Source organism: Vanessa atalanta, chromosome 15 (genome assembly GCF_905147765.1).
Source record: "Vanessa atalanta chromosome 15, ilVanAtal1.2, whole genome shotgun sequence".
In the NCBI taxonomy this organism is placed as follows: domain Eukaryota; kingdom Metazoa; phylum Arthropoda; class Insecta; order Lepidoptera; family Nymphalidae; genus Vanessa; species Vanessa atalanta.
In genome coordinates this window covers 6,735,184-6,758,807 of record NC_061885.1, presented here as the reverse complement: position 1 = coordinate 6,758,807, position 23,624 = coordinate 6,735,184, and the positions used below count along the sequence as shown (strand labels likewise).

The 23,624-nt window shown below is 31.0% G+C and overlaps 1 protein-coding gene across 2 annotated transcripts in view; it reads left to right on the top strand.

The window, feature by feature from the left end:
* The first annotated feature begins 9,027 nt into the window (after positions 1 to 9,027).
* LOC125069342 (ADP-ribosylation factor-like protein 4C) overlaps positions 9,028 to 23,624 on the top strand; it is a 54,437-nt gene continuing 39,840 nt past the window's right edge. For both annotated transcript variants that reach the window (XM_047678807.1, XM_047678806.1), the window contains exon 1: positions 9,028 to 9,506. The gene's annotated coding sequence lies outside the window, so the exon portion shown is untranslated. The remainder of the gene's footprint in view (positions 9,507 to 23,624) is intronic.

Here is a 23,624-nt window from a genome sequence, read left to right as displayed (position 1 = left end):
ACGGTGTAGTCACACTACGTTATTGAGATTTATTCATGTCACTCTAATTAACTGCACTCACGCTACAACGGGATGTAAGTTTATGCCCTTAATGTCTTAAAATTACCCATCCTTGATATTATGTACTGTACCTTTGATGATAAATGATACATATATATCTTCAATACAGAGTATCTCACAGATATATAAAAATATAGCAATACATATTTCATGGTTAAAATATAAGTCAACTGATATGTTAAAAATGCGTGACAGCTACTCTTGACTCTCGCCAAACTTCATACTACGTACTAGTGTGCGTTTATTTAGTGGCCAAGGGTTGGCCACATTTTTTTTCCACGGGTTCTAAGTTTTGACGGTCTATAGAGACATAAATAATCAAAGAAAATTAATTTTTTTTTTATCTGCCCATACGATCGTTTTCGATCCAATAAAATAAAAATAATTTAGAACTGAAAACTACAATATTGTAGACCTAGTTAAGATATATATAATATAACGTATTTTTTTTAAATATAATAAGGTAATTTAGAATATAGTATATCTGTAAACTATATTCGTCCGTGTCTTTATGAGTTCCCTTTTTCCTGTATTGTTTGTTAATTTCTATGGCTCCGTGACGTTTGCACATATCCACATAATAACGTGATTATAATATATAAATACAATGAAATGTTAAAACAACTTTTATCATAAAGTATTGTAAATGCACATAATTATGTAATTACATAAACAAACTATGTTAACAATTTACATATTACTAAATTTGAGATATAAAAAATATATTGTACATTGCTTGAGCAATGAAAACTATTTCAACATTAAATTTAAATATGTGTCATTAATGTCCCGAGCCAAGTGTTACACGTGGCTATTAAATACAATCCTAAAAATACACCTAAAACCTCCACCTAAAAGGCAAGAAGCCAAACACTTTAGTAATAATTAAAGGCCGTATTATATCGCAATTGAGATTCGATTCGTGTTACTATAGCTACTATTATCAAAACAAAGGGTCAGAAAGAGGCTTTCTAAGGAAACTTATAGCCTTGAACATAAAGTTCAATATGTATCTGAAACGTTTTCCAGGTTGCAAAGTACTACTAAGTTTTACAGACTCGCGATAAAACTACTACAAAGAATAAAATATTAACACAACAAAGGCACTATCGCAATTAATTCGAGTATCTTATTCACAATCTGGGTAATGCTAAGTTTGTATGAAATCGTTGTTTTTATTAATTCATTTACGCAACGGCTATGTGTTACAAAATTTTTGACAGAGTTTGTATGAAATGTATGCAATTTAAAAAGTAAATTTCAATTGTGCGATTGTTATACGGAGTTAATTTATCGTGACGGTCTTACTGATTATAACTACGTTTCAATATATACAAAGAATTAAAATGAGACGTCTGTCAGTGTTTTTTTTTTAAATTACTGGCTCTTTTAAGGTAATATGTCCAATTGCAAGTCTATCTGTTTGTCCGTGAAAATCTTCAAAACAGATTACAAGTAAATATTCCGAGATACCATTTAGTCACCAACCGTGACGACGTTTACGCATCCAAAGAGGGTTTTATCTTAAATTAGTTAATGGTTGTCTTTTTAAATAACCACTAAACATAAATTTTAAATGAGTTACAATAAAGTAAAGTTGCAACATGTTAACTATTCGGTTACAATATATTGTTATTTATATGTTTTACACAACAACATTAATGAGATATTATGTAGACAATGTATCATGAATAATGTCGATCGCGTGTAATGTAGTTACAATTTATATATACTTACCGGTGGTATGTGTTTGTGCAGGGTCGTCTGGGTGAGTACAACCCACACAACAGTTATTCTACTACCAAACAGTACATTGTATTGCTGTCTTCCGGTTTATATGGAGATTGAACCAGTATAATTACAGACATAAATGATATAACATAACATGATTGAATCCGTCGTTGGACGACAGAACGTCGTTGGAAGACAAAGAAGTTTTTTGTATTTCTTACAATGACAATGTCTACGGACAAAGGTGACCATTTACTATCCATGGAATCCACTCGCTCGTCTGCCATAATCCAGGAACAATAAGAATATATTCATATACTAGTTGGCCCCACTAAACAGTCCGCGCTAAATTTCTTAATCCTGTTATGTAAGACGATAAGCTTGAAGTCCAGCGAAGATCTGCTGATGTTTATTAAAAATATAAACCGCCAAAATGTATAAAAGTAAAATGTAAAGAAAAGCACGAGCAACTGTGAGCCCGTACATATAACTGTTATGTATATGTCTATATCCATATAAACCTAACCCAACTACCAACCCCTAAAACGCAAGCAAAGCCGCGAACGACAACTAGTACATTTTAAATCAAAAGTGAGTTTGTTTGTTACGTGATCAATGTAAAATTTTTCGTTCACGTTGTCACGGGTACAGAAAAGAACATTGGGTACCTAACGCAAGTGTAGTGTGTGAGGGGGTTGGGGGGTATGTTAAGACATACAACCCTCACACGCGGTTGAAAACTATTTTATTATACTTGTCTTAAATGGACCTGTAACAAATTGTATTTAAATCGCTATTGAATTTAAATCCAAAAAATGGCCTGAAAAACGTACGACACATCTATAGTTAACACATTTATTCTTTAAAAGGGAAGTCGTTGTTATACTGTTCTCTCACTTCCTGTATGATTAATAAACAACTACGATTGTATCCCTTCGACTCCCTACTACCATGCGTGTCTGTATCTAATTAGGAACAATACGTACGTACACATGATACACAAAGAGTACGAAGCGTTGTAGGGACCATAATGACTCAATGACAGCAACAATGTTGCCATAGCAATCGTACTAAAAAAAAAATTGAATAGTTAGATATTATTTTCCTCTCTTGAATATTTTAATACATAACCGTTTCACGTGAGTATATTTTGACAAATGAGCGATTTATTTGACAGCTCTTTTGTTATGGTATGTACCACAAAATCGGAATATATGTAGTTTTACCTTAATAATCTCTATCTATCTTCATAAAAAAGAAAATTTATATCCTGCATGAAAATCAACGAATTTATCTCCAAGCTTTTTACTCATTATTTTAGTCACTATTTCAAATGTAATTAAAAATAGAGTATTTAGATTTAATTAATTCTTTGAACACTTACGGCATTTGCCTATTCTCATAACTATGTTATCTCATAGTATTACAATGTACACCACAAAATTACTACAGCAGGCTGCAACTTTGACCTTAAAATTTAGGAATATTGGAATTTCAAATTTGTTGAAAAATGCATCAACTATTATTATTATTTGTTACGGAACCATATTATATATAAAACCTCACATAAAAATACACCACTTTCAGATACAATTATATCGATTAAATTATTAAAATTTCGCTATTGTTCCAATAATACAGCACCAACCGCTAAGCAAAGGGCGCCCAACTTATTCCAGCATGTTTCTCCAGAGCTGGTATGCGGCTGCAGTGTATAGTGGATACTCAGGCAGAATTTTATTCAACATTTTCAGACCTATGTTTGCCTTCATTGCCAATTAAAGAATGAAATATAAAGTCAAATTGAGCACTTGAAAAATTTGTAACGTGCTCGACCATCAAATTTATCTCATCTAATAAACTAAAAAAAATACCAAATCACTAAACATTATAATAACGGCAAGAAACATTTATTTTGATAATCCGTTTAACATTATTACATTTTAAGGCGAAACGTCGCTTGGGTACGGTTCACGTTAGATCTAATAAACCCAAGATTTGTGAGGCTTAATTACAAAAAAGGACCACACAGGCAGATCCCGTCCCATTAATCTCGACTGATGCTTATTACGAAATAGATAGAACAATCGCTGGTGACTAGCAAAGATAATGACGTGAATTTATTGTAAATCCGAGCTCGCATCGTTTGTGATAGTCGAAATACCTTAGCTCTCTCTAATATAAAAAAAAACTATATGCAAGCTAGACTTTTAGATTTTGAGTTATTAAAGCGTTTTTGATTATTACAGGCGGAAGAGACAAATTCGAAATTTTCTAACCCAAGGTTGATGATGATAAAGATCATTGACTTACTACAACCAAAAAAATAATTATACTAATTTATATAAATAATTTATACAATATATAAAATTGTACCTTTATAAAAAGCATTAAGGAGAAAAAAGCTTCTAAACTATTAAGTGTGACATCGTTAAAAGTTATACCTTCCTATTAGAGACGAACTTACTAAAGTTTTCTAACTCTGTTATGTTCTGGTGATCAATACATTTATATATTATTATTATTATTTTTGTGTATGTATTTATATATTAAGCCCCCATAGCACCTCTTGCTAGGGTGCTTAATGAAATTTTTTCCCGTTGTCATATAACCCATATGACAATGAAAAAAATCAAATCAAATTAATTTTCTTTTAATAAAACCATTTTCGTTTATAGTTTTGATTCTTTATTTTTAAAGCGATTAGAGAAAATTTGCTCATATTGACATAATATAATATATAAGGTACATACAATAGGGCTTCGCCCTTGGTTTCATCGATAACGAAACCCAATGATTTAGCGATTTAGTTACACCCTCGTCTGGTATTAACTTGAAAAAGATATCGATATAACAAAAATAACTTTTAAGGGGAGTTCTGTAACTACGATATTGTTCCATCCCTAACGGGAACGTGGAAGTTATTTTCTTCTATTAGAAATCGTGAAAGTTATTAATAAAACATTGCTCTACATAAATATAACAATACTTAAGAATATTTTTTCATAATATATTTATAAGATTTTAGTTTCCATTTAATTTATCTTATAATAAAACTCTTATAAAAAGGCTTTTGCAAGTACTTTTGAATAATTTATCAGCTAATTTTTTGTAAAAAGAAAACAGTTTCAATATCTTTAGGGTTGTAGATTCGTCAATTCAAGCCGATTATCTAGTCACGTTGGCACGCCCTTCCACGGTAAAATTACGTGACTGGATTTCCCGAAATAATATTCCATAAGACATAAAACTTTTAAAATGACCAAAATTTAATAATCCAGCAGTATCAATATCTGTCAGCTGTCTAACTTTTCTAACCGTGCAATCCGCGTATCTGAGTCTTCCTGTTAAAGGCGGGTAAATGAGGTTTCCAATGAAGTTTCGAATCCAAAGTGAGACCTAGAAACACTGTAGCATCAGTTACATTAAAATAATTGATCTGTATAACAATGTTGCTTTCCAATAGGTTAAGTTAAAACTACGCCTTTTTTAGCATTTATAACTAAATTATATGTGATAATGCGTTGCTTACATAGTCATAATTGCCATTTACCTATCAACTTTAAAAATTAGAGAAGCATCCTTAGAAAACCATTACAAATACCTTTAACGTATAAAAGAAGATCATTCATATATATAAAAAATAAAAAAGGATCTAAAATTGAGCCTCGGGACCTGGAAAATTAACATTGGATACTTCATAAGCTAATAATTATTCAAAGGTTAAAAATAATTTTAACCCTTTTCAATTCTAAATTAAATTATAAGAAAATAATATGTAAACAGTATGGATAATAAGTATTTCTACATACAGACTCTTACAAAGATAACTCTTACATTGAATTCTATAAGGACACTTACTCACTTGCGTCAAAAATTTATTATACGTAAAGAAAGTGACAGTTTTTTATTCTTATCTTAAAAAATCATCCGAAGTATATTGTTAGTAAAAATAGATCCTTGTACAGCTGAAAACGGACTATTGTCACACGGGGATGGTATTTTTGTGAACGTCTATAGTATACCCATTTTCGATATAAGTTTTACTACTAAATAAATGAGTGTTTATAATAATAACTATTCCAGTTATACTCATGTTATTTATTGAGAAACGCTCGTCGTGTTTTAAGGAAAACTCCAGTTCTCATCCTCCAGGAACCGACGAATAGTTTAACAATCATAAGAAAAAGTAAAACAAAATATTTTCAGTAGATAATCATCATATCTGTATTTCTACAAATACATATAACTCTATAACAACTATATAATTATACAATACTTACATTTATTAGATCAGGGCCGGATCTACCATATGGCTATATGGGCTTCAGCCCAGGTCCCCGTGGCTTCAAGTGAGCCCCAGCTAAGTCAAGTCAAAGTCAAAAATAGACGATAATCCGAAAGAATCCATAGCTTTATTAAATTAAATAGATCGTATGGTTTGCAGCACTGCGAGTTCTGCAATTATTCAATCCCATTTAATTAAATGAATTCAAGTCTACGTTCAGATATGTCTTAGGTGGGACCCTGAGTAGTGTTAGCCCAGGGCCCTCTAAGCTTACGGTCCAGCTCTGTATTAGATTACAATTTACTCTCATAAAGATAAGGATAACTCAATGTCACAGAGAAGGATCTTTGTGTCCTATATCCTTGTCCTGTGCATGCTAAAACTACAAATACCTACCACTTCGAAAGTATCCATTTTACTTCCTGGTTTTCTTGTAAGATTGATGATCAAGTTTGTCTTAAGATTGTCTCTGCAAGTGTGCGCGTTGCTTTTAAAGAATAATACATCAACGTCATTGGCACTTAGGAATGTTTTCTTGGTTAAACAAAATGAATAAACTTTACCTACATCTATTTTGGCCTTGGGCAAGCATTGAATGAGCCTCATTTCGTCTTCTGGATAGTTATAAATATTTTTAATGGTGTCAAGACAAATAATGTATATATAAAAGTTTGTTATAATATATTTTATAATAAAGCTACGTTATATAATTTTTCATAAAAAAGTAGTTTAATAAGTGAGACCAACTGATAAATCATTTCATGGCTTCATATAACTTTTTTACCTACGAACTGTAATCAAAATATCCTTTAAAAGTCGGCTGCACGCATTTTTTAAACTTTATTTAACAAATTTAATAATCGTACATCTACAACTGATTGAGAATGTGATTTATACCTATAATATAGTTAATATATACCTAATACAAAAAATACAATATAAAAAAACGTCTTTTAACTCTACGAACTACTGGGCCTAGTCATGGATTGCTTGCGATACTCTCCAATAATTGTGGGTCACCTTTATATATATAATTTTTTCTATTTTATTAGACGGAGTTTTGTCACTTAGTGACTATGTCACTCCTGTAATTTTCTGCTTTAATTATATACTTAGTTATTATAAGTACATCGACTATTTATAAAACTCTCTCTGATAAAGTAGAAGCAAGTATGCATTACAGAGTCCAATACCATAGCATAATCTCTGTAAAATGTACTATCTCTCGGCTGAGTTTTGTTCTCATTCCATCAGAACGCGATATATGTCATCTATTTTTTCATAATCGGTCCAATTTGGAGAATCTATTTTACCCATTAAATGTAAAAATCTATGCGACGGGATGTGACCGGATCGCAGCCTCAACAAACAGACTAAGTATTCCCTGGTAATTTTCACTTCATCAAACCATGGGTTCACATTGTATTGTTTTATACCAAATACCTTTCGACAACGATCTTTCGTCAAAATATTCACGCCATTTCCGTCTACATATTATATCATGCATATTACCATTACATCATTTATGTAATCAGAAGGCAATGGCAAACATGAATATTGGATACCCTCAACTAAGGCTTGTCGTGCTGCTAAGTCAACCTTTTTGTTTCCTACTATTCCAATGGGTTCCACTGGATAACTATAGATATATCGGCAAGTTTAATTTTACGTATACTGTCTAAAATGGAAATGGCTACAGGGATGCCTCGAAATTTCGAGGGTATCTGAGTCAAGTGTTGTATGCTACTTTTGGAATCAGTATAGGATTACAAAGTATTAATTTTTTTTTATATTATATAATTTAATTTAAGGATTATAATAAAGACTCAGAAATACCAATTAATTCATAATGCATTATGGAAATATTAAAATCAATCTTAAATTTAACACATAAATCTAACTGGGGATAAAAAAAATGCAGCTGCTAAGTTCATATTTGCAGTTTTTGAACCATCAGTATGAGTCATATTTAGATATAGTAACAGTTTTCTCATAACAATAAATCTCTGTCTAAAGACCCTGGCGCTTTTCAACCACGGTTATCTTAATGGTGCTCTAGCAACCACCGACATTTCTGTTCTTATTGAGTTCTCTGGAATTAATCATGACCATGGCAAGAGATACTTTAGACTGACTCTGTTTTCCTGAGAACCCGGGACGAGCGGATCCTATTGTGGGCATATTTATAGACACATTGACCTTACCTCACGTCAGGAAAACAACGTTATAAGCAGAATTTCCAACAGAAAATGCTTAAGGGGAAAAGGAGCGCTAATATTTGTCTCTAATTTCATATTAAATACCTATAAAAATTGGTTAAAGCTTATGAAAAAAGACTCTCTCGCCTTAATTATACAATAAAATAGCAAATATAAGGAAGACTTAAATAACAAATGACATTAAAACAACTCATTGTTTTTTAAGCCCATTTAAACATTTCTACAAAGAAACCGATTGTAACATCCGTCGCCATTAGGTACAGATAGGAAAGACGTCAGCAAGGCGAGACAGCAAAGATAACGTCAGGAATACCACAACTTACAACCTACTACTTGTTTTGACCAAATAAAAAGGGGATTTTTTGTATCTATAAAATGTACATTTGCACTAAAATGGTACTAATTGCTACTAATTATTCCGACAAGACACTTTTTTTTAAGTTTTCTCTTATAAATTTAAATGACGTTAAACTATTGGGTATTATAAGTTTAATTAAAACGATACTTCTTACTAACATCGTATTATTGTGCTTAGTAATCTTGTACATTTTTAAATAATGTTGCAATTTTTATGCATGGTTTCATATGAAGTCCATTCCAGGTATATATTCAGTGCATTGACATGCAACGACTTAAAAATAAAACCATAGTGGTTACCTTGCTCGGACGGCCAAAATCATCGGGTTGCTTGCGAATGCACCCGAACGGCAATCTTTACTCAACTCGGTCCGCCGCACTCGCCGCTCGTCTCCCGTCTCCCGCCCGCGAGCGTTCAGTACGGAGGTGTCCGCGGGCGAGGCGGCACGTGCGGTGCACGCCTCGCTACATTGTATTGTTTTGGCTGTGTAACCATTGTTTTATTCCATCCGAATGTAATCAATACGATATATGAGTGTAATACGAAGCCTGCATTATTTGTTTGATAGTGCGGAATTGTGCAACGACAATAAAGTTCTTATCTACACGGATAAGTACACGGTGGCTTATTGACAAGTGAAACTCTGATCGTCCCATTCATATAGGACAGTTTGTGTTTTGTTGTTGAACCGTAAATGTGCAGTGATCTTTGCTGTTAATAATAGCATGCAAATCAATAACCAAGTGGATGCCCAACTCCGAGCTGCGAAGAGCTCTTGCCGTGCGGTTTATAACACGGTTGAATATTGATTGGTCCAACCGGGATCACTGGAAACTGTCGTCCCGTTACGGTAAGTAAACAAAAGGATTCGAATCATATAATAACAAGAAATGCTTTTAAATCAACTATATACTGTAATAAACATAATGCAATACTGCCTAAAAATAAACATGAGTAGGTAAGTCACCGCAGAAAATATACTTAGAAGCATATATTATACAAACTACACAACTACTACACAACTACTAAACAAATATATATTTTATACAAACTTTAATGATGTCTGCCACTGCTGATTTTACAAATAATTTTTTGCTTTAAGACAAAACATTTCCACTGGTTAAGAATAATAACGGCATATTTTAAAATTAATTACTATCCTTTCATTATTTCAAAAATAATCCCGTTTTATAATGAGGTTTCATTTAAAGCGACAGTTTTAAAGTACTAGCTTTTCAACAAGAAGATACAAAAATAACATCATCCGCCCACTACAAACTGCAAGCCCGACATTTCCCTCCACTTCCATGATGTTTTCCTCAATTTTCTTTTCAGGTCAACTTTACGTGACCTCTTTTACAATGACCTTGTATATACAGATAAAAAACCATGAATACATTATCATATTGTATAAAAAATATGTTTATACGACTGACCAAATGCTAATGATTATAGCCTTACCGCTTTATGAGAAAAAATATGTAAAAAAGGTGTATCGGTGTATTTTTATTAGAAAAATAATTACATCATTTTAGAATAACAATTGTTTTCTTGAAACTGTGTGTGAGAGAGATAAAAATATTATTACGAAACAAAGTAGGACGTGAACATGACTTACTAATAATTTACGAATATAAAATGAAGCTAAATAATACAGAATTGATATAATGTAAGTTCTTAAATCAATTGTGAGACGTACAAGTAAAACTAATTGCCCTCAAAACTGTCGGTCGTAACGACCCCTATGACAAATAGTTGAATGTCGTATAATGGGAACTTGCGAGTAATCAATAGCTGATAATCCCTTCAACCACAATCCAAACCGGATCTAACTTGAATATTTCAATACGACGAAACTTGGATGTTTACGTAATACGTCGAATAGTAATAATATCGAAATATAATAATATCGAAACCCAAAGGTTCTCTGCAACATTAGATTCCCCGACAAATGACTATTAGTGTTGATAATTTGTTTACAATATTCATTAATTTAACCAAACATTAATATACAATCAAATATACAAGTCACTGTACAAACTTCAATAATACTCAAATTAATTACCTACTCATAAAATCATTTTTATTATTACATTATTTATCGAATCAATTCACAGTCGATTGTAAAATTTTATATTATTAATTAAACAAGGCGCATTTCAAACACTTTGATAAAAGTCTACATCAATCAAACTTATGATATTATATTTGTTAACAGATGACTGTTAACAAATATAATATCATTAGTTTTTGATGATTATTTATAAATTTTATATCATTTGTTAAGTTATAAAATAAACTCGTTTTGCTTTATTATATTTTATTCAAGTAAGCCGTTAGGCAGATTGGCAAATGGGTCAATTATGGTAAGATCTCACTACTACCATATAAGAAATACCTATTAACCATCTATAACATCATCAATACTCCAACCTAGGGACTGAGATGTTATGTCCCTTGTGTTTATTATTACACTGGCTTACCTTTCCAACCGGAACACAACAATGCTAAGTATTGTTGTGAAACGTAGTACCTACACAGACGGACTGGCATAAACCCACCAATTTTTATTAAAAAACGAATTCTGTACTTAATAAAAATGTCTATATTCAATGTAAGTTTATTAACGTATTGAAGGGAGGCTCTTGAATTTATAACTCGAACAATGGCATTGTTGTCCGAACGTATTGCAGGTAGATATCTCAAAGGTTAAGGTTATGGCATAGCTGTCTTATAATATATGTGAATTGCCCGGGTTAATTAAATAAATTAGGCACATTCATGAATCGATAAATTAATTATTATATTATATATTATTATAATATGACTTACAACAAGACATAAAATACTTCTGTTTCTTGTATGTTGTTATATAGTTTTCTATTGATTTTTATGTTGTAAAATGACTATTCAAAAGTACTTAATAGCCTACTTGAATAAGAATATTGACTTTGCTCGTAACTCAAAAACGATCAGTTATTGGCGTGCAATAACGATCTGTTAAATATAGACCCGGCGTGAATTGTGCTAAAATTTATTATTATGAATACCCACCCTAAATGTTGTGAGATTTATTTCTCTTCTATTGAAAAGTTCTTACTCCACAATGCTTTGTGTAAGAAATCTGGAAGCGCAGTTGCTAAACACACCTGACCGCAAAGAGGAGGGAACAACCAGTTTCGCCACCTGGCCGTACGCATTCACTGCAGATTCAAGACGTGGATTTAAAAATCAAGCAATCAAAAAAAATTATATCTTTCAGGCCTTTACTCACAAGTGTATCCTTGACCCTAAAATTCTCTATATATAGATTTTATCGACCACAGAATACTGCCAACGTTTGGGCTTAGGCCTGGACTTAAAGCGCCTCAATTTTAGAGACGCTGATATTTGTCGATTCTTAAAATTAAAATCGGTTGGATTTTTGTAGACTGTGTCACTCTTTTTAAAGCTTGATTTTAGTCGTATATGTAATTGATTAAAATGGAAAAAAATTATTCAAATAATAAAGTCCGTTAATACTAAGACGGGAACACACAGGGCAACTTCAAAAACCTAAAGTCATCTTACCAGTAATACAAAGTATCTTATTATTTTCTGTACAATGATTTTAATGGCAGTTATGAGAAAGGAAAGTGCGATCGAATAAGCAATTGATTATGCGATGTACAATTATAGCTCTCATGAAGCAGCCTGTTAATTCACTCGCTACACTTTCATACAAGTCAGTCACAACAGTAACCTCGACGTTATTCTATTGTGTTTATAGTCGATGCTTGCTTTCTACAATGACTGGAAACTTGAAGAAACGGTAACGTATCAATATCCTCTTCCGAGTTGTGTGAAAGTTTAGAATGACTTATAAAAAATATTTCTATGAAGTCATCCATTTTCGTAATATTCCATTAAAGGTTGCGTCATTGTTTAATTTAAACTACATTTATAGTATTTGCTTCCGATAATGAATTTCGCCATCCCTTGCATAGTCACACTATGAGACAAATCTAACATTTCTAGAGGAACCATTTCATTTGCAGTTACGGCTTTACCTATAAATTTTGTATCGTTGGTGATTACTTAAAATTATACCATATCTAATTCTTTCCAATGTCAAACCAATAATAGTAGAAAGAGAGAAATGATTACATAACTAAACACCACTGAACAACCTTTCCGAGTAAGGTCATTATTACACCTTATTTTATTTAAGTTTTTATAAAAACTACAAACGGTGATTTATCGACAAAAACGTCAGATGATTGTCTGGGCTAGCAAATGCATTGTAGTGTAACTGTATTAGATAAATATATTAACATAATAAAATTGTACTGAATGAGTTTAATTATTTTTTGACATTTTGTGTTTGGTTTAAATATTTCTATTATGTCTACTCAATAATTTTTCTTGTTTTGGTAATAATAAAAACGATGTGTCATCTATTCTGTATAAATAAATATTTTATTACTTGTTGTTAACGAACTGCTATGCTTCATTATAATGATTTGACATTTTGAAAGATTAATGTTTGTATTATTTTCCTTGACTGCATTATCATCTATACATTAATAAGAACTAAAATTTTTAAAAATATTATCTTTAAACTGTATGCTCGTGTATGTTTAACATTTACACCCAAATTTAAAACAGAAATTCAATATATTCCTAAGTTTTTTTTAACAATTTAATTCTACAATAGTTACGTTAGTAAACATTCGTTATCATAGAAAAATAAAAGGGTATATGTAAATAATATCCTTATAAATGAAAAGAAAAAAAAATTAATCATCTCCTTTAGAATTAAAAATTTTAACATACGACCCTTCGTGCCAACAAAAGGTATATTATTCTTGAATCATCCCAATTTTAAATTTAATCCCAAGGACTGCATTGTGGTCGGAAATTCCAAATAAACCCATGATTCATCAACGAAATCCATTATCCCTTCATTATTATTATAACTTAAACGGTAATAAATTTAAACAATACCTTAATGAATCCTTCATTTTATTTTTATTATTATTGGTATTTTGAATTAATTGAATTCCGGATGGCAATTTAATCATCACTATCATATGGTCGCCAGCATTACAGCAAATTAATTAATAAAAAAAGAAACCACAGTTTTACTGTGTAAACTCTTACTATAAATCTTTCATTATTAGTTTAACAATGTTGTGTCTCCTGCTTACGTCAAATCAATGAAACCAACAACGTTTATAAAGGCCGTATATTTCTTAGTTACTCAAAATAACATAACCGCATGGCGATGCTCGTTAACGATGTTGAAGAATAAAGATATCTGTGACCTTAATCTACTTTACTTTGAATTTGTTATTTATAACATTATATGATGCAAGCATTTAAAGTGTTCTTCACACTTCTGGTTCAGTCTTCAAGGTTTTCCTGATGATAAACACTTACTTAAATCAAGGCTACCGAAATAATTAATTTTTTTTGTTCTTATATTTATATAGGTTTCTGAAATTCCAATAATTCTGTAATTTATTCTACGCATATTTAAAACGATGACACAGCTATAATTATTTATATTTTTTGTATTTCTTTTTACGTAACTTGTATATTTGTATTCGTTTTACAGTACTATGTCTTTGTTCTGTGTTATTTTTATAGTCGATTATGTGTTTATGTAAGTCAAATAATTTTGTTTAACGGTTACTTTAACGGATTTCAAATCTAGCATTTTTTATCTTTAATACAATACCACTGTAAAAACTTGCTATCTTTTATTAATGTCTTATTTTGTGGTTAGCTTTAAACCATAAAGTATAACTATAAATGTTCTTAGATTTACTTATTAACGATATACAATATATGGCTTATATAGAAAGCATTTGATTTCTGTGAGTTGATTGTCAAAGTAGTAATTCGTGTAACATTTCAAATAATTGAAATTATTATTTTGAAATAAGTGATTGTTTAAACATATACCCACATAAATTTCAATTCCCCTTAAGATGGCCGCGTACGTATGTTTTTCTCATACATTTTGGTGTTTTCTTTAAAACGTCATCAAGCAGCCTACAATGTTCTATTAGCATTGTTGGGACAGTACAACAGGACAACGACATAACTAAAATATCTATCATTTATTCATACATTTATTTCACATACTTAATCATCACATGTAATCTTCATCAGTATAACAGAAAAAAAAAATGTACAAAAATTGTGCGCAAAGGAACAAGCTGTTATCGCTTTAAGCTATCTCTCACAGACAACCTTTCATGAAAAGAACATTGAAAAAGAACTATCTATTTCATTGAAGTGAAGATTCAAAAGATTGAGTTCGTCGTTTCTGTATGTTATGTTTTTAAATGAAAAACATCAATTCTGACATTTGGCTTGCGTGTTTTATCCCTAAATAATCAACTACACAGAGGTGTTTTCAGTGCCTGCTGATTTTTTTCTAGTGTTCAACGTTATTTTTTATTTACCTGCATGGTTTTTTTCCAGGCAGCATCAAAATCTAAATTTTAGAATTTGACTCATGAACGTGAACTGAGTTCCAACGCCCTTTTTTATCGATATAAATATTAAATACAAATATGTGTATATATGCGATTAAATTTCATTTCTATCTTTGAAAGCTGTTTCGTTTTTAAGTTGGAGGCGTAATAATGAAAGATATATTTATAAATTGAACGTCAATTAAATGATAACATGTAAAGTGACCCTCTAAAGAGTAACCGGATGAAAAATTACTTATATAATTAGGCCGTATTCCTACGCAGTAGCCCACGCTTCTTTCTTATAAGACCTACAATAATAGGAGCTACTTGTAATGTCGCTTCAATATATTATTTTAACATGAGGATGTGATGGTGCGTCAAGCGTACTGAAGACCACCGTAGTATTATTAAAGTTAACATTCAGCGCAGTGGTAGCCAATTTGTTTTTGTTTCAAATATTGATATTTTCACGCAACTTTTTGTGAATAAGGAAAATATACTTTTTGAAAATTTCTTTTCGGCAACCGGGTTGTGTGAAATTAATTCTTCCTTCGCAAGCAAGCAGCCAATAAAGTAATAACTCTTTTTCGCAACTGTCCGAAAGGGAATTTGTTGCATTAGGCAGTGTAATGCAACAATTAATTACCGTTTTAAGGTAAACCATAAGAATAATAATAATTTTACTTAAAATAAATATCCTTTTTCTTTGTTGTTAAAATATATTTTTAATTGTCTTTTTTATGGATAATAAATTTATTATTTGTTTTTTGTTATTTTTAAAAATTGTTCTGTATTTTTTGTTACAGAGCAACATTCGATCAATATTTTTCTTTACATTTAATTCGATAAACGAACGTAACACAAACAGATTAAACCATAAACTGATGCATTACTCCTAAATAAATAAACCATATATCTATTTAACAAAGCTAATTTGTTTTCATATTCATTCCCTGAATCATTTTAAATTTGTATACGTATGTAGTCACTGGATTTATATATATATCCGTATAAATTGTTTAATGTACCAGCAACCCTGTGTGGGCGATTAAGTTACTTATTAAATTAAAAGTCACTAATCAACAGACAGCAACGAAACTGAAACTTAATACATGATGAGCGAATATTTACGAACGAACGAACTTGCACACTCATTCACAACATTCGTTATATAAAAAAATAACTAAAATAAATAATAATACACGTTTTATTACATTGAATATTATTTATTATACATTCGATAATTGTGATCGAGGTAAATAGATTATGTAGATACAACATGATTGATTCATGTTGTACGTTGTAGTATTTTCTCATAGTACAGACTTTTATATTTTTGACACACCCACAATATTGATTGAATTGGTAGTAAAGACAAATTTGTATTATAAAGACAAAATAACTGGCGTACATACATTGCGCATTTCTTGTGCACTTGTAAGAATACTTTTGAATCTTTATTTTATAATATTAAATTCATATTATTATCCAGAAGAACCACCAAGAAAATCAATAGCTTTGACAAAACACAGTGTATGCTAAAATAATCTATATAAATTTATTTTATAGATTATTTTAGCATACACTGTGTTTTGCCAATATCCCATATTTTCATGAAATATGCTTGCCGTTTACCTGAATTACGGTTTTTTTTTCATGTATGACATCTATGTTCAATGGTTTATTTTTAGATATGTACCAGTAAGTTGCGATCTCTGATGAAAGAAGCGAAATTAGCTCGTGAGTGACATCAGTATCATTCTATTCAGATCTCTTATACAATTATTAAATCTTTATTAATATTTAGGGTTGTGTTCAGAAAAGCAACGTGATAGAAAATTTTACACAAAAAATCCATATACTATCGCTTTAATAAAGATATTCCTTATTAAAGTTTGCCGTGGGCATGTACTGATTTAGTTTTTTAGGATGTGAAAAAATGTACTACCTTTATAATTGAAAGAGACAACATGGGCAATAGAATGGTGTGGATTCACAGCAACAACGATTAATAGCAAATAATCTTGTTCATTCAAGTTGACATAATTATTACTCGAATAAAAATAAAAAAATGTAAAATGTATTAAGTTATTTTTTTTAAATGAACTTCGAATTAAAACGAAACTTTTAATTAATTAAATAAGATTGAATTTTTGCACAACACTACCACAAATTGTACCATATGGATTTACATAATTCAAAAGAAGTAAAGTTAATTTAGTTTGACACAGTTATCAGACAACTGTAAATTTGCCGCAATACAATAAAGCAGTTACCAGTATTAGTTCAATTGGTCACGTATCGGGCACAGCGGTAGGCGGAATTTAAAATTTATTTACAAATATATTTCAAATAAACATTTCTTGTTCTTAATCACAAAAAAAAGTAATACTGTATCCATTATCTATACTAATATGTCTGTCATGCTATCACAGCTAAACAACTGAAACGAATTTAATGAAATAATTAAATTTGATGTATGATGAACCCTAAGGCAAACATATGATGATGACCAAACCCTAAAACGCTAGCAAAGCCACAGGTGATAACTAGTTCCCTATATAAAACTAATTCCAGAAGTCCTTTCCTTACTAGAGATAAAAAATATCCAAAATGCAAAGTTCTGTTACGTTCCATCCGTCAAATGGTGCGTTCATCAAATATTATCATGACTTCGTTTTTATATAAATATGTACATACAGTAAAACCCGGAAGACGCGATAGTTTGAGGAGATGAGATGCTGAAGCGATATCTACCGGCGACTTACAGCAAAGTTAATATGTAATTTAAAAATCTATCATGATAATCGTTCAAATGATAAATGTCGAAGCCTATTAATCTTAAACAGATATACCAACATTAATTTTATATATAAGACGCCTGCACATGTTTTTATATGTACAGGTGACCGAAATGATCTTTTGTATAAACCCACTAAATACAAGAGCCCCGCTAGTTTAAGCCGACTAAGAGTACTTTTGGTGTCAGTAGGTTATAACTTACCTTCTATGCGCGTAAACATACTTTGGTTTAACTAATCGCAATACTAAAAGGTCCTAACTGACCGATCAATGCCAACGGTCGGGCGAAACCGCTTAACCTACAATCTTATTATGTTAATTGTTTATTTATTACATATATTGTGGATCGGGTGGAAAAATAAAGTTACTAATGAAACAAAATTAATTCGAATTAATATAAACATTATAGTTTAGAACAATTCAGACTTGTTAACAATATATTTTGCTAATATTATTCATTTAACTACCTATCATCGTGTAAATTGAATTTTCATGAAAATTGAAATTTCACCTAAAATTAAATTCGATAGTAGCCTTTGACATTCGAGAGCCCTTGTCAATTTGGCCTTCGTAATAAATTCGATTGAACTGCGCAAAATTTTGGCAAAAGGTCACATTATAAAACTTCTTTTTTTTTAACTATTTGAATCCATGAATATTTAAAAGCTATATAAAATACGCATCGAGTCAACGTGATAGCGTATATCAGAACAAAGGACAAACAAAGGAGACAGACAGGATACCCATTACAATGCATGCTTATAAATATTTGATATACACTTAAACCTAAGATTTTGTTTGTAATGTTATCATCCCATTCTACTTTTTAGTACCTAATTCAATTATAAGGTCTAGTACTCGCTATATAGTCAAAATTCAACCGTAATTGTTGAAAATTGAGAAAAACTTCTATGTTTCGAAGTAAGTCGAAAGAAAAAAGTAAATTCCTTCAAAATAAAAAAAAGAACATCGAGTGCCGTACCGAGAAAATGATAATTAGGTTTGATACTGTAATGTTTTGCTTTACCTACTTATAAGCAAACATTTAGAATAAATGGGCATTCAATGTAATTCTACAAGATACTTCGTTAAATCTTCTTATCCTGTGATAAGAAGATTTAACGAAGGCTTTAATATTATTTTGATAATGTCTTTGTGTGTGTCGATATATTTCATCATCCACTCTCAATTCGGTTTTATATAGAACGTAACGATTGGGAAGGAAAAAGGATATCAAAACATCTTTACTTCAGTCGTAAAGTATACCTTAAGGAACGTTAAATGATTTCCCGCGAGCGGAACGACAATTTCTACTGTAAATATCTGTCTTCACTTCGACTTATCAGATAATACCGTGTAACATAACTACTTATGTAAGTTATCTACACTATCTCGTGAAACGTTTAAAAAAATAAGACGATATTTTTTTTCAATTCACAACTTTCTATTCGCTGCCTTTACCTCGTATACATCCGTTCTTATTTATCTCTTCTCGAAGTTTTATTACATTTATAATAAGTATTATATAATCATCTCGATAGACAGATTGTAGGACGACCAAAGTATATTGAACCATTCATGTGATTGGAAACTGTAATAAAGTTTATCAAATAAGGATCTTAAACCCACGTTTTCTTTTACAATCATTATTTATTATCCTACGAAAGCACTTACTTTAACGTTGTCATTTCATTAATTTCATCTTTACGAAGAAAAAAGTACCATGTAGTCCAGTTAACAAGCCTCTTTAATAAATAGGTTACAGCATACAGCAATCCTATTCTCGATATTAACTTTTCAGTATATGCTAATAATCTATATTCACTTATATCGTAAAGTATAAGTAAAGGCGGTAATTGTATGTAAAATATTACGAGTTAATGAAAAACTTAGATTCATAGTATCCATATTAATAATAATATTACACACAACCTAAATGTCAACTAGTTTGATAGTGGTATTTTTGTAATAAATTATGTATGCAGACATTGATCAAACTAATAGACAGGACGAAATAAATGAACAGATGTCCATATTAAGTCGCCTTTCCTGACTAATTAGAGTGTCAGTCACGTTGCTATGGGAAAGACGTGTAATTAATAAAAGTTAACTGTCGTTAGAGCGTTCCCTCTCATAGACGTGGGTTCGAGAAGAAATATAAATAATCCTGTATCATTAAAAAAAATACTCAATATTTATTCGTATCAAGTTTGATTTTGAAAACGAATAGTCGGATGTTTTACTTGTGCTACAAAACACCAATTATCTGTTATTGAAACATATTTAAATATAATAGCCTTCTCTTTTATTTACAACGATAACATAAAACACGACCTCCATTATTATGTTTATTTTGCACGAAAACTCAAAAGGTCGATGTAACGTTCGCTGGTAATCGTAAAATTAATTAACATTCAGTTGCATACTCTTAGAGTCACGTCCACACTCATGTGGTCGACGAGACCAGACTCCATTATGTACTTCCATTCACGAATGCTCGTTAAATAAGGTATTTACTAGTATTGCAAAGGATTAAATTGCACGCAATGCGGTTAACACATGCGATCACTTTCAAACTAACCTAATACAATTGTCAAAAATATTTGTCTTATGTTCTTTACATAGGCCACATAAATATTTCTTGGCCGTCATATGTGTCGTGACCGAGAAAAATTCCATAGTTGTATTCTATCTCGAAGGAGCCATAACCAATATAATTGCTTAGACCATTAACATTCCAATTGTAACCGCTTACGTTACTTTCTCAAGTGGGTGGAGTTACCTGATAATAGTTACATTTTCATATTAATTTCATGTTCCAAAATTAAATCCAACCCTTTGCTGAATCTCTCCAGCTATGTAAATATCGCCTTATTTGCGCCTGCTTATTAATTTAAATTTAAAACATTTTACATCGTTCCAATTTATTTTACATAAGCTTGTTTGCAAATTCACTTACGTTCCTTTTAGCATATTTTTTTTAATGTAAAAACAGGATAATATATTTTTCATTAAATACGATTTTTTTATCTATAGAAGGTATCCTCCAGCACAATAGCTTAGTGAAAAGCCGATAATGGAATTCATGAGGGAAACCGACGCCACGCTCCACTCATTCATGTGTCAACGGCTCGCTTAGAAACAAGAGGTTATCGATCTAAAAATATGAAAGCTTTCCTCCTGGCATTGTCTTAAACGACCGAGTTAGGAGGTTGAAGTACGTTGAACGTGTTCGAGTAGCAGCAACGGATTTCGTACTACCGTCCATACCATTGTGTGTTACGTCATTTCCTCACGGTAAAGTACTTTTTAAGCCCGTACTCTAATTGTACTACATATTACGGTATTTCTATTGTAAATATATACACTTACGCCCAACTTTATACATATATAAAATCAAATTTACATTTGCAACGCCAATGGTGAGGCTATTGTGAGACATTCAAAGATTATTTTGATTTAACTCAAAAATGTCAGTAAATAAGAGAATTATTAGCTATATTATTAGCTTTAACGCGCCAACTGTAAATTAAAATAATTTATTATACTACGAGTATAAACATCATTGATTTTATAGAGATTAGTTAGAGGTTTATAAATTATTGCAAAAATGATTCGGTTAGGTTAAAAATAAAAAGATGAAAAGCCGAACACGAAAAGAATATGTCCGATCATAAAAAATTGCCACATCGAAAAGCACCTTTATGTGCGTGTTTCTGTGAAAATATTTTAGGGAATAAAAATATTGACATTGAGCTTGTTCAAATCGGGATCGACGAGGGTAGATATTTATAGCGTCAAACCCACTACGACTCGACCGCAGACGTCCTTAGCCTATCTCCAGTAAGAATTTTAAGACATTAACATGAATGACTGGCCTTTGAGGAATTTACATTATATCGCCAAGATCATAAGACGTTTGACGACAGCGGCATATGGGCGGATCTGACAACATTGCTTACGGCAATCCGCCAAGAATTCTAACGTTTTATGAAGATATGACGTCTTATTATTAAAACAGTAAGAGCATTACATATACTAATGACGGAAAGTGGTTCTAATTTTTATAATTTGACACTGTAAAACACCAACACAGAACTACAAATTAAACTTTAAAAGATACGTACATAAACAAATATTACTAAAGGTTGCTTGTACCTTCCAATGCATTCAATTATATACTCTAGTAATAAAAGGGCTTAACAGTTATTGTGCTTCCTCATAGCTTCGTGTTATTTTAAAAGTGACTTAAATAAAACGTACATAGATGTTAAATTGCGATGTTAATAGCAAAGTTTTATTACTTTTGACTTCAAACCGGCACTCTTATTTTGCCATGGAATCGCGTAATAGCGTGAGATTACGCTGCGTTCCTTGAAGATAGACTCTCAGCATAATCGTTACGTTCGTATCAGATAGTTGGCACGTGTGAAGTGTAATTAGTCATGGATTAGTCGGCTTCAATCATCGTAACTCTTTTGCAGTGAATACTCTAATCTCTAAAGGTCTAGTCACACTAATCTTATAAAAAGTTTATATGATTATTGTATACAAATATTTGTTATTGATAATGATACAACGCTTATTATTAAGTTGATAGATTAGTACCGTTACAACTACAACATAAAAAAGGAAAAAGTTATTTCTAACACTTGTTTACACTTCTCATAGTTAAAATTACTCATTATTAAAAAAAATATAATAATCTTTATGTATATATATTTATGTCACAAATCTGGAATATGTCTGTTCAGACACCGCATTCATTTATAATCTTAAAATTGCTTTGAGATAAATGTATAAAATAATAAAGAAACGGATTGAACTCGAACGAAAACAAGGAATTCTTTTACCAGGAGATAATCACCATAAAGAGAAACAAAAGTTATTTTCGTGTGAAGACGACATACAATTTATTGCTTTGGCCGCATTTGATTTCGCAACCAGTTTGAGAAAATTCGAAAGGCAGTGCAAATATTTGTATTACTTAATTCTGTCTCAAGTTTCCACAGGCATTGTCCGTGCGATGTATCTATCTTTACGATATTCTCAACTTATTTTTAAAATATTGATAATATATATGTATACTATAGTCCACAGTAGAACCGAAATAACTTCGTAAAAGGATACCTTTTTTAACGTCAAATTAGATACATATATATATATATATATATATATGTGACTTGGTTTATATATAGGTTTAATTATGTACACTGTACAGTGTATAACGATGCTTAAAAAATTGCAAATTATTGCTGCGTTTGTCAATAAGCAACCATGTGAATCATGATTCATTGAATCATTATTATATATCGTATTGGTTTAATTTCTATTTTCAATACAAGGAAAAATAAATAAGTGTGTGAGCAATTGTATGGTTATGTAAAAATAAATAAAATACATTTGAATTGAGTTTTTTCGAATTTGATTCACATTAAGCTTACTAATCAATTACAATTGTTTATATAACTGCGATAGTGAGAACAGGACGGTTTTATAGTTGCTTGAGTAGAATAAGTACAATAACGTCGTAATAAATATGTATAAAATAGCTCGCTGAAACAACCAATCGGATACACATCACAAAACAACCGCACTCACCTACCGCTAATCCAAACATTTCCTTTAATCCTACGTAGCAGGCAACAGGCGTACAGTTTCATCCCGTCATGACCTACTTTCGAATTCAACCCTCT